This window comes from Berghia stephanieae, chromosome 10, assembly GCF_034508935.2.
Source record: "Berghia stephanieae isolate SIO BIC M18660-M18661 chromosome 10, UCSD_Bste_1.3, whole genome shotgun sequence".
NCBI lineage: Eukaryota > Metazoa > Mollusca > Gastropoda > Nudibranchia > Aeolidiidae > Berghia > Berghia stephanieae.
Genome location: NC_088369.1, coordinates 11,433,168 through 11,440,322, shown reverse-complemented (window position 1 = coordinate 11,440,322; position 7,155 = coordinate 11,433,168). Strand labels below are relative to the sequence as shown.

The 7,155-nt window shown below is 37.6% G+C and overlaps 1 protein-coding gene across 2 annotated transcripts in view; it reads right to left on the bottom strand.

The window, feature by feature from the left end:
• Positions 1–7,128, bottom strand: part of LOC144955908 (neutral cholesterol ester hydrolase 1-like) — a 51,498-nt gene extending 44,370 nt beyond the window's left edge. The window contains exon 1 of one of the 2 annotated variants that reach the window (XM_078886170.1): positions 7,096–7,128. The gene's annotated coding sequence lies outside the window, so the exon portion shown is untranslated. Of the gene's footprint in view, positions 1–3,274; positions 3,370–7,095 lie in introns of those variants that run through there. The other variant, XM_078886172.1, reaches the window with a different exon arrangement.
• Between the last annotated feature and the right edge of the window lie 27 nt (positions 7,129–7,155).

Here is a 7,155-nt window from a genome sequence, read left to right as displayed (position 1 = left end):
GACCTTATTGAAAAGAGGAGAACAAGGAAGGAACAAGTGAATGCAAGCCGAACAAGGGCTTCAAGACTGGATGCACAAGAGCAGTATCGAGCCATAGCTAAGGAAGTCAAAAGATCTGTGAAGAAAGACAAGGAAGCATTCATGAACAGACTTGCAGAGAAAGCAGAAGCAGCAGCGACTGGAGGACACATGAGGATCCTTTATCAAACTACCAAGACACTTGCTGGAAAATATGGGAAACCAGAGGTACCAGTCAAAGACAAAGATGGGAAAACTATTTTTGGAAAAGAGGCTCAATCTGAACGATGGAGGGAACATTTCAACTGCCTTCTGAACAGACCACCACCAGACAACCAGCCAGAAATTTTGCCTGCAAGGAATGAGCTACCAATTAGCTGTGATCCACCATCGATAGCAGAGATTGTGGGTGCCATTAACAAGATGAAAAGGGGGAAAGCTGCTGGACCAGACCAGATTCCACGGAGGCTCTAAAAGTTGATGCGGAAAGAAATGCTGAGGCCCTGCACCCACTATTTGAGAGAATCTGGAATGACGGGATATTCCCAAAGGATTGGAAGGAAGGACATCTTATCAAGCTTCCAAAGAAAGGGGACCTCAGTAATTGTAATAATTATCGAGGCATCACTCTTCTTTCTATCCCAGGAAAGGTTTTCAACCGTATTATTTTAGAGAGAATTAAGAATGCAACAGATGCTAAACTGCGGGACGAACAGGCAGGTTTTCGGAAAAACCGTTCAACCACCGACCAGATTGCCTCTCTGCGAGTCATAGTGGAACAGTCTATAGAATGGAACTCTCCTCTTATTGTCAACTTTCTGGATTACGAGAAGGCTTTCGACAGTATTGACAGAGCAACATTGTGGAAAATTCTGGCACATTATGGACTCCCTGAAAAGATAGTAAACCTCATTAAGGAAATGTATGAAGGATCAAGTTGCAGGGTTGTACATGAAGATCAGCTGACTGACAGCTTTGAAATTAAGACTGGTGTCAAGCAGGGATGCTTGCTCTCTCCATTCCTGTTCATCCTTGCCATTGATTGGCTAATGAAGGAAACCTCCAAAGGGAGAAGAAATGGGATACAGTGGACCCCCTGGACACAGTTGGATGATCTGGATTTTGCAGATGATCTGGCTCTTTTGTCCCACACCCAGGACCAGATGCAAACAAAAACCACAATTATAAACAGCCTCTCGGAATCAATTGGTCTAAGAATACACCCTGCAAAGTCAAAGGTCTTGAGGATAGGTACGCGTCAAAGGGAGCAGATCAAAGTAAAAGATCAGGAACTCGAAGATATAGACACTTTCTGCTATCTCGGAAGTATAATTGACAAGGATGGAGGCACGGAAGCAGAGGTGAAAGCACGAATAGGAAAGGCACAGGCTGCATTCACATCTTTGAACAGAGTTTGGAGAACTAAAGATATCTCCCTTCAACTAAAGCTAAGACTTTTCAACTCAAACGTGAAGTCTGTCCTACTGTATGGATGTGAAACTTGGAACGCATCACAGGCATGTATAAGGAGGGTACAGATTTTTGTAAACAGGTGCATGCGTAAGCTACTCAGAATAAAATGGATGGATAGAATAAAAAATGAAGAAGTATGGAAAAGAACACAGCAGAAACCAGTAGGAGAGGATATAGGAAGAAGACGATGGAGGTGGATTGGACACACGCTTAGAAAGAATGACTCAACTATAACAAAGAAAGTATTGGACTGGAACCCTCAGGGCAGAAGATCAAGGGGAAGGCCACGAGGAACATGGAGAAGAATTAAAGAAGCTGATATACAGAGAAGTGGTAAGACCTGGAATGAGATAAAAAAGTTGGCTCAGGATAGAGAAGGATGGAAACTGTTTGTCTGTGGCCTATACCCTGACCCAGGGTGAAAAAGGCAATGATGATGATGATCCTCGTTTATGAGTAATTCTCACTAATTTGTAATAACCAAACCATAAACGTTCATGGTTACAGAAAGTTTTGTGTGTTAGTCCTTTATACTTCCGGATGACAATGTTGTGAACTAATTAGCCAAGCGCATACTATCTATATTATGGAACACAATAGAGAGAAATTCACAACTTCCAGTTTTTATGAATTATTCTTGTTTTGTTTTCTTTTATTTTAAGCCTCACCAATTAACTGTAGTACTCTGAAAAGGCAAGTATTGAAGAATTTGACCAGGAAACTTGTCCTTCAAATATTGATAGATTATTATAATGACCTTCTTCTTAACAAAAACTCTCAAACCTGTGACATCGCGAGATCTTTCTAAAAGATCCAGGTTTAAGAGTTTTTGCCAAGATGAGGGTCATTTAAAACGATCGATTTTGAAGGACGAGTTTGATCAAACTATAAACGTTTATCGTAGCCATCGTTAAGTTATAGCCTGACACTGAAACCAAAAAACACTGGCATTTTGACGTCATTATTTGGTATTTGCACCCCCTAGTGAGTTGTCGTTAGTAGTGCTCATGGAAACAAGTCCCATCGGTTGAACTATTGAATACAACTCACAATTTGTTTTCTTTTATTGCCAAAGACTGGCATTTTGACGTCATTTTTTTGCCAGTGTCAGGCTATAGATAGTATGCGCTTGGCTAAGAAAGAAGCTCATAACATTGCCATCCGGAAGTATAACGGACCAACACACAAAACTGTGTGTATCCATGAACGTTTATAGTCAGGTTAATACAGTTCAGTGAGCATTACTCATAAAACGCGGATGGCAAAAACAATAACAAAGACCTGATTGACGTCATCTTCGAACTATCTATAGATAGTTCGAAGATGACGTCACTCATGTCTTTGTTATTGTTTTTTGCCATCCGCGTTTATGAGTAATTCTCACTGAACTGTATTAACCTGACTATAAACGTTCATAGATACACACAGTCTTGTGTGTTGGTCCCTTATACTTCCGGATGGCAATGTTATGAGCTTCTTAGCCAAACGCATACTATCTATGCGCTTGGCTAAGAAGCTCACAACATTGCCATCCGGAAATATAACTGACCAACACACAAAACTTTGTGTAACCATGAACTTTTATAGTCTGGTTAATATAGTTCAGTGAGAATTACTCATAAACGTGGATGGCACAATAACAATAACACAGACCTGAGTGACGTCATCTTCGATCTATCTACAGATGGGATGAAATTGACGTCAATCATCTCTCTGTTACTTATTAGTGCTCACTAAATTCTATCAATCAGACTAAACTTTATCTGCATGCAATCCAACAAACCGTTATAAAGATAAACACTTCTTATCTTGAATGTATGACTTTTGAAACGAACTTTTGTGTCTAGTCGTTTTGGTGGTAAAGCTGTGTCAATGAGATATAATAATATTGCTTCTTTTCTTTCACTACGACTAGCCAGACTGTAACAGCCACTATGTATTCTGTCGTACTTTGGAAAAACTCATATTTTAAAATTTGGTCAGAAAACTCGTCCTTCAAATATCGATCGATTTAAATGACCCTCATCTTGGAAAAAAAAAAAACAACTCTCAAACCTGGGAGTTCGCGAAGTCCCAGGTTTGAGAGTTGTTTTTTTTTTTCCAAGATGAGGGTCATTTAAATCGATCGATATTTGAAGAACGAGTTTTCTGGCCAAAATTTAAAATATAGGTTTTTCCAGAGTACGGTTGTATTATTAATACACCAAAAATAAGCCAGCGTTTGTTTACTGGATAAAATTATGTTGCTGAAAATGCATCTCGTATTTGATATCAATTATTTATACATACATAAAATGGAATATGAGAACCACTCCGTCAAACTGATACTACGCTGGTGCGAGGTATACATATTGGCAAGTCTGATAACCCAAAGTACCGGCTATGTGGTCTAGTCGTAGTAAGACACTCGCTTTCGGATCGGAAGGTCCTGGGTTCGAACCTCACTCGGCGCATAGTTGAGTCCTTGGAAAACGCTCTTTACTCACATTCTCTCTCCGTACTCAGGCGTAAAACAGCGTTGTCTCTGTCCCAAAAATTTGTAATATCGCCTAACAGGTGTCATGACTCGTCCTACATGTTATGTGTTGCTGTTGGCCAGGGATCCCTTGTAAAACGCTTTGAGCACGATTAGTGAATATTGCTCTATATAAAAGTTCATTTAAAAAAAAAGTGTTATGAGCTAATTTTTAAAATAATTTTTAAAAAAATAATAATAATAATAAATTCCCTTTATCATCCCTAAGGGGGAACTTTTTCTTTAGGATCTATTCCAAGTGAAGATTGGAACAACCCAGGCGTCAGCCGCAGTACAGCGCTGCAAAGTGTGGGCACTCTTTTTGACTAACCTACCTGTTCTTTTAAATCAAAAATCGATCCTATAGATAGAATGCGCTTGGCCAAGGAGTTCACAACATTGCCATCCGGAAGTATAACGGACCAACACACAAACTCTGTGTAACCATGAACTTTTATAGCCTGGTGAATACAGTTTAGTGAGAACAACTCACAAACGCGGATGGCAAAAACAATAACAAAGGCCTGAGTGACGTCATCTGCATACTATCTATAGATAGTATGCGCTTGGCCAAGAAGCTCATAACATTGCCATCCGGAAGTATAACGGACCAACACACAAAATTGTATGTATCCATGAACGTTTATAGTCGGTTTAATACAGTTCAGTGAGCATTACTCATAAACTCGGATGGCATAAAACAATAACAAAGACCTGAGTGACGTCATCTTCGAACTATCTATAGAACATCCCATGAACCTAAAAACACCTGACTTGACTTATTTACTGCCGATCGCCTCCTAATCTGCGGACCGGGACGCTTTGGCAGCTTATCGGATTTGTTGAGTGAGTTCTTTCCACTGATGACGGACGGTCTGCTGCGATGGATCTCAGGTGTTCTAAATCCTTTTCGCATCTCAGTTCTTGTGTGTAGTCTAGGCGCTTGAGGTCTTTATTTATCGTAGTGTATAATATGCTTGGTATGGGTCTGCCTTTGTAGAAAAACGCCATTGCTTATTAGCTGGAATATTTCTGTCTCTCCTTAAGATATGTCCAAATAGTCTCCATGAACATGAACATTGTAAACAAACCATGTATCAATTTGAACAAAATGACCAATCGAAATGTTCGATATTTCAAAAGCTGTGAACATTTTTCACTATGTGGTTGAATTTGAGCACATTTCTCAATGACTTCGAGCAGATAGAAAGGTAATATTCAAATCTCTGTGTAATCATTAACTTTTATAGTCTGGTTATTCAGTTTAGTGAGAATTACTCAAAATCGTGGATGGCAACAAAAAACCCAAAACAAACAATAACAAAGACCTGAGTGACGTCATCATCGAACTATCTATAGATCATCGCCATTACAACAATGTTGGGTTATCAGACCTGCAAGTATGTGCACGTTGTTAGCCGGACAGCATGACTGTGAAGCTAATAGAAGGAATGACATTGACGTCACTCAACTTTTTGTTATTGTTTTTAGACAGCCATTTTAATTTTTAATAGTACTCACTAAATTCTATCAATCTGACTATAAAAGTTCAAGCTTACACATAGTTTCGCGAAGTCCCAGGTTTGAGAGTTTTTGGTAAGATGAGGATCATTTAAATCGATCGATATTATTCGAAGGACGATTTTTCTGGCCAAATTTATTAAAATATAGATAGTATGCGCTTGGCCAAGAAGCTCATAACATTGCCATCCGGAAGTATAACGGACCAACACACAAAACTATGTGTAACCTTGAACGTTTATAGTCTGGTTAACTCACTCAATCCTAGAGATTTTTGCTACTTTTCAAAATTGGAAAAAAAATGTATTAAAAATGAACATACATTGATAGTTTTATTCAACTATCATTAATAAGTAAAAACTAAAAACATTAGCTTTGATACTACGCCTCATAAAAATGTAATAAATAGGCATGGGGTATAAATAACCCAGGTAAACTACGGATATAGTCGGTGTTAGGGTTGAGTGAGTTAACACAGTTAAGTGAGAATTACCCAAAAACGTGGATGGCAAAAAACAATCCAAAGACACGAGTTACGTCAACGTCATTCTATTTAGAGGGATGTTTTTTTTCCCCACAAAACGGCAGAACAGTGAATATCCTACGGTTGTATCTCCTCTGTAAAGCCATTATCACCCGTGTTGAATTGCAGTTTTTGAATAATCGATACACACACATTATTATTTGAGTAGGGAGAGACACGATTCTATTCTTAGGTCATGAAACGAAGGTCGAGTCTCAAGTTGCAAACTTTTTAATATACTTTTTAATTGAAATAGTCACCTATTCTGTCCGCCAGATAACTCGTAAATAATATGTAATATTATTATTATTATTATTATTATTATTATTATTATTATTATTATTATTATTATTATTATTATTAATAATAATAATAATAATAATGATAATAATGATAATAATAGTAATAATAATAATAATAATAATAATAATAATAATAATGATGATGATGATGATGATGATGATGATGATGATGATGATGATGATGATGATGATGATGATAATGATAATAATAGCACACAATATCTTGCACTTTTGCACATGACGAAAAGCGAGTATCTAATATCATTTTGGCCTGGATATTTATATGAAACCCCAATGGCATGTTGGTCTTGATCTCTCCTCAGTTGAAAACGTTATAGTCTGTAATTTTACAATAGATATGTGACCAACGTGCAGATATTTCCAGGTCTGATAACCCAATGAACGCAACAATGGGCTTGATTCAACATTGTTTTAATGGACATTATATGTTGCGTTGATTTGAGAGTATTTCCATTACAAGAGCAATGAGCCTACAACAATTTGGGTTGTCAGACCTGTATATATAAATCATGTTGTACCATCCTTTATTATTATGTGACATATTAATTTATTATATTGACAATGGGAAAAACAATGATATAAATACGATAAAAATATCGATATCTCGTTTAATGAATACAAAGAAATCAACGCTTTCAAATGATTATTCAACGAGTACGTATTTACTAAGAAATGATAGGGTTTTCCAATGAGAGTGTTGGAATAACTTTTAATTAACTCACTCAATCCTCGAGTTCCTTTAATTTTTCGAACCACCCCACCCCCTTCCATCCCACAAGACT